The 5,569-nt window shown below is 46.0% G+C and overlaps 1 long non-coding RNA gene across 1 annotated transcript in view; it reads right to left on the reverse strand.

Moving 5' to 3' along the window:
- The window catches only part of LOC103605652, a 21,717-nt gene extending 16,706 nt beyond the window's left edge, over positions 1 to 5,011 (reverse strand). Inside the window, exon 1 of the long non-coding RNA XR_551799.1 lies at positions 4,946 to 5,011. This is a non-coding gene — a long non-coding RNA (uncharacterized LOC103605652). The remainder of the gene's footprint in view (positions 1 to 4,945) is intronic.
- Between the last annotated feature and the right edge of the window lie 558 nt (positions 5,012 to 5,569).

Consider the following 5,569-nt stretch of genomic DNA (forward strand, 5'->3'; position numbering starts at 1 on the left):
AAATTTCCACCTTACATCACCACCTCCTTCTCCTTGCTGCCTGTTCTTTCCCGAAGGAACAACAGAGCTCCAGACTGTAACAGATAGAGCTCCAACCTGCCTGGAGTCCTGAAGCCTGGCTTAAGCATGTAACACTAATGCATGACAGCCCATCCCCTCGAGTTGGGGAGTTTGGCTATATCCTAGCTGACACTGTCCCACCAGCACCCCAGATTCCAGGGTTGGCTGTGCTTTTGTGTCCATTTCCATTCAAACCAGCTCATGCCCTGGTCGAAGGAGAGGCCAAGGGGGTCCTGAAGGGCTCCATCTGAACTGTCCATCATTTTTCTTTCTCAGGGGATCAGAAGAACTTCAAGCCATCCTACCAAGACCCAAACAGGAGTCCCCTGATCTCTGGGTGTGATGGGAAGTCCTGTTTTATCAGTCTGAGAGACCTCAAGCTGGGTGACTGGAAACTGACATGCCTTCTATTTATTTATGAAATTTGTAACTGTGGAAATTAGCCTTAGAAGTTGTAGACCCATTACTATTAGCTTTATCGTCCTCCTAAGACATACCCTGAGGCATCCTCCAGATTGAATCCTATTGTGCTTTGCAATAAACCCATAATTGATAATGCCACGGAGCTTTAATATGGATGGAGAAATGAAATCTAGAAAGTAAATACATTCAGAATTTTGCTAGCAGGCTGAATTTAAAACTGATTTTCTGAACCTACCAGGATTATTTCTTCTCAATAATGATTTAATTTGAGTGAGCCACCCTGAGAGCTTTTGGGGGTGTGGGGCGGGAGGACAAGTGTAGCCTGGTTTCTCACAGGGGCCCCTCAAAGAACTTTATCCTGCATTTTGCACCTATCAGTTTGTGAAGATAAAATTAAACTCTGAAATTATACGCGATAGGCCAGTAAATAACACAGGCACCCGGGCCCTGGCTGCTGCTCCTGTGTCGTGATGTAGTCACCTGTCACTAACGCTGTCAGCAGAGAGTCACTGATTCAGTTCGCTTCTACAGGACAAGCAATTACACCGTGTTTCTACAAGAGCTGGGCAGCAGCAGAAAGGGACAGGTCAGAGGAAGGGAGGCTGTCTTCACACCTCCTGGCCCAGAAAGAGCCATTTGGGCTGCAAGTGTTGGGAGAACCTCCACAGGTGACCCCTCCAGCTACCTCTCAGGAAAGTGGCGCCCTAGCGGACTCCTGAGGAAATCCATTTTGCTCACCTTCTAATAGACATGCAGGGAGGCAGGAGGGCAGAGGTTAGATTGCCACCTTTTCCAGGTCACATTTCATCAAAGAAAAGACAGGCATGCACCTATCCATGGGACAAGATTGTGTCATTCAAAGTATGGATTCTGGAGTCAGACTGCCTGGGCTCAAGTCCCAGCTTTATCACTTGCTATTGATGTGGCCTTGGAACAATTGTGGAACCCCTCTGTATCTCAGTTTCTTTTATCTGTAAAAGTAGAGTGTGGAAGATGCAGTTGCCCAGGAAGCCGACGCTGAGTAGGAGATCAGCAAGCAGGAAGGTTATTAGGGTGTGTTCTCGGGATTAACACACACAGAAGAGAAGGGAGAAGTTGAGATGTGATGGAATCTCAACAAAGGCTTCAGCAGACCTCCCTCTTGGGAAGCTCTGGCACTGGGATGGTCCAGAGTTGGGGTGTGGAGGTCGGGCCTTTGTACTCTTGCACTGACAAATCATAGCATAAGGGTTGCTGATCACATGAACTGAGGCATTCCTGGAGACTGATAGCTTAGGGCCATCTGCAGGCAGCTCTCCCAGCAACAAGGTGGTAAGGGGGTTCAGAGAAATCCTTCATTCCTAAAAAGTGGGAGGCATTACAGTTTCCACTGCAGAATATAAATAAAAGAACCAACTTCGGAAGCTTAGGCAGCTTAATTTGCATACAGCACTTAGAGCACTGCCTGGAACAAAGTAGGGGCTATGGAAGTTTTAGCTATTTTTATTATAAAGCATTTTGACCTCGTCCCATTTAATGGATCCATGCAATCAGCAGTCATAGTGTGGGCAATTTTATGGAGAGTGTGCCTAAGAGTATGAGAGGAAATGATGAGAAATGGGAGGCTTTGGTTCTAGGTTCAGCCGTCCTATTCTCAACACTCACTATGAGGAGAAGCCAGCTCCGTGTGTGGGGAAGGGACACCACTAACAGAGATGACACGCTTCCTTCCTCAACTAGTTCTAGCTAAAACAGCTAAACAAGCCAAGGCAGTGTATTTGTTTGCTTAAGCTGCTATAAAAAAGTACCACAGACTAGGTGACTTAAACAACAGAATGTATTTTCTCACAGTTCTGGAGGCTGGAAATCCAAGATCAAGGTGTTGGCAGGGTTGGTTTCTTCTGAGACCTCTCTCCTTGGCTTGGCTGGTGGCCGTCTTTTCACTGTGTCTTCACATGGTCTTTCCTCGGCGTGTGCACCCCTGGTGTCTCTCTGTGTGTCCAGATTTTCTCCTCTTATAAGGATACCAGCCCTATTGGATTAGACATTTCTCCTCTTCACGGCCCATCTTCACGGCCTCATTTTAACTTACCCATATCTTTAAAGACCCTCTTTCCAAATACAGTCACATTCTGAGGTCCTGGGGGTTAGGGCTTCAGCATATGAATTTTGGGGGGACACAGTCATCCCTTTATTTCATCAGATGGGGGCCTGCTCACCCCTCCAGCTGTATTTCCTTACTTCATTCCATCCCCCTACCCCTACCTGCCAAATGCTCATCTGGCTGGGCTCACTCTGCCAACTCCCTTTACCCTTCCTATCAAAGCTGACCTGCTTACCATCCTATTTCCTCAGAGCTATGGTGGGTGACTGCTTTGCTTATGGCTGAAAACCAAATTCTACCAAAGTGTAAATGGTTCAGTCAACTACTCAGGGTTTTAATTTTATTTTGGCAATGAAGAAACTTTTTGGGGTAGCAATTTCATGGCATGTGGGGTGGCTTTCATTGGCAAGAAGATGGTAAGGCATTTTGGAGCTGATGAGAATTTTGACTTACTGGCTAAATCATAGTGAGTTTTTATCATCTTGCCCAGGGATTCCCAGATTTTATAGTATACAGGAATCCCCTGGGGAGCTTGGGAAAAATGCAGGTTCTGATTCCAGAGGTCTGGGTGGAGTCTGACGACCTGCATTTCTAGCCAGCTCCCAGCTGATGCTGATGCTGTTGGTCTGGGTGCCACACTGTGAGGAGCAAGAGCCTAGACCCCATGTTTTGTTTTGGGGTTTTTTGGTTTTGTTTTTTTTTTTTTTTTTTTGAACAAAGTGTCTTTAATTTGTGACATACAAATATGACCAATGCAAAAAGAAATCACTTTTTCCATTTGATTCCAGTGATAACAAGTTGCTAAAGAAAACAATATATATCAAGGAGTTTATCTTCCAAGTTTCCTCTAAAAAAAGCCAGAAAAGGTTAAAAAGAGCCATACACATGTCATATTCACATTTGACAGCAACAAAAATAACCTGACATAGGGTGGATACAACTTAAAAAAAAATCTTAAAACATATTTAAATGTGCCAACTAATGCAAAAAGAGATCAGTTTTTCCCTTTGATTCCAGTGATAACAAGTTGCTAAAGAAAAAAAAAATACATGTATCGAGAAGTTTATCTTCCAAGTTTCCTCAAAAAAAAAACCCAGAAAGGGTTAAAAAGAACCATACACATGTCATATACACATTTGAAGTGTATACATAGAGTGTATACAACTTAAAAAAATCTTAAAACATGTTTTTACGTGCCCCAAACAAAAACCAAAAATACCTGGTAGAAAAGGCCTGCTATGTTTCTCAAAACCAAGACCTGGGGGAAGTGGAGAAAGACTGACGTTTGAGAAATTAATGGGCTCGACACCAAAAACAGAGTGACCTGCTGGTCTGAGACAGCGCCTCTCCCTCCAGCCCCAACCTCCTGAGGAGCCCTTTGGGAGTAGGACATGGAACCGAGTGGCCCATCTGCAGTGAGCTTGGTGCCAAGTGCGCACTGAAGGGAAAGAGACAACATACACTGAACTCACCTTATGTGGGATTTACACTGGGGGTTCCTTTTGGTCCCCTTGAGAGGTTTCAGAAATCCATGATCTAAGACAATAAATATTTATCATTTTGTGTCCTTTGAGAGACAGGGATCAGAGGAAAACCTCTTCCTAAGTATGCTTCTGTCATTTAATGATTCCTGGAAGGAGTCTACCAATCCCCCCCAGCAATTTCAGCTCTCGCCTGGGATAAAATCCCCCAAGGAGCCAGCAGGGTGGTTCCGAGGCAGACTTACTCCAGTGTAAAGCTGCAAGGTCACTCCAAGGGGGCCAGTCCCACTGCTGGCAGTGTCAAGAGCAGCACAGAGTGCTCAGCAGAGGGGCCAGGCTTTCGAGGGAGACTGCACAAGCACAGGCCCCTGCATGAACAGGAATCGGTGAGACAGCAAGGGCCGTTCTGGGGAGTTCTGCCAGGACAGATTGCCTGAGTCAAGGCAGAGGGTGGGACGTGAGCAGACACCGAGGTCAGTGGGACGGACAGACCTCCATGACAGCAACTTCACAAAGGCTAGAGCCTTTATGATATTCCCTAAAGAGGAGCTCAGGGATGTCCAAGGGGAGGCATTAGGTGCTTTTTCCTGGATAAGGATTTGGCTTTTCTTCCCTGGAAGAGGAGCAAGGCCTAGCAACCAAGATCAGTATAAGTTCTGAGCCCACATCCTCACTATCCTATGAGAGAAGAGGAAGGCCTTCTCTCCCTACTCCAGCCTGCTGCCACAGGGCAACACCGGAGAGAGAAAAGCAACTGTTTTGGCCACTGAGTAGACCCCATGTTTTTGATTCAGGGTATCTCCTATGGTTCAGCCCTCATGGTTACAAGAACTCTGCCTTTGGGTTGTAAGGGTCTCTCTCTTATGAGGTTTCGAGGACAAGGGAACTCAGAACTCACCCATTCTGTGGATCGCATCCAGATCCCTCTTCTTCAGTGCAGTCTGGGGGTGGGGAGTGAACCTGAGCAGAGAAAGCAAAGGTACAGGAGAAAGGATGCAGTCTTAGCTGAGGAGGCTGTGGAGAATATTTAATGAGAGATTGACCAGTATTCCAAAGGAAGGAGCCCATGGAGGCTTCCAAAAACCACGTGGACCCAAAGCAGGTGTAGATGCCAGGGAGCCATGAATCTGCAAGTCACAGTGGCAGGTCTGGAACTGGAGGAAGAGCAGGGCGTGGAGGACAGCAGGCCAGCAATTACCTGAAATAGGTGGGGTGGTCTGGGTCATGAGGGGGGGCCAGCTGAATTTCAGGACCATGAGGAGATAGACGTTTCCCCTTGTTCATCATGTTTGGNGGGCCAGCTGAATTTCAGGACCATGAGGAGATAGACGTTTCCCCTTGTTCATCATGTTTGGAAAGATTTTGCAACTGAGCTACAGCAGTTATACAATAATTCATTCACTTTCTTATTTATTCAATAAAAAACTATAAAATTATGGAATAGGGCTTCTGATGAGCATAATCTGAAGTCTTCCCATGTTTCTGCCAAAAAGGATATAATTCTAGCTCAGAGCAAAGGTAT

This window comes from Galeopterus variegatus, unplaced genomic scaffold (genome assembly GCF_000696425.1).
Source record: "Galeopterus variegatus unplaced genomic scaffold, G_variegatus-3.0.2 Scaffold5958, whole genome shotgun sequence".
NCBI lineage: Eukaryota > Metazoa > Chordata > Mammalia > Dermoptera > Cynocephalidae > Galeopterus > Galeopterus variegatus.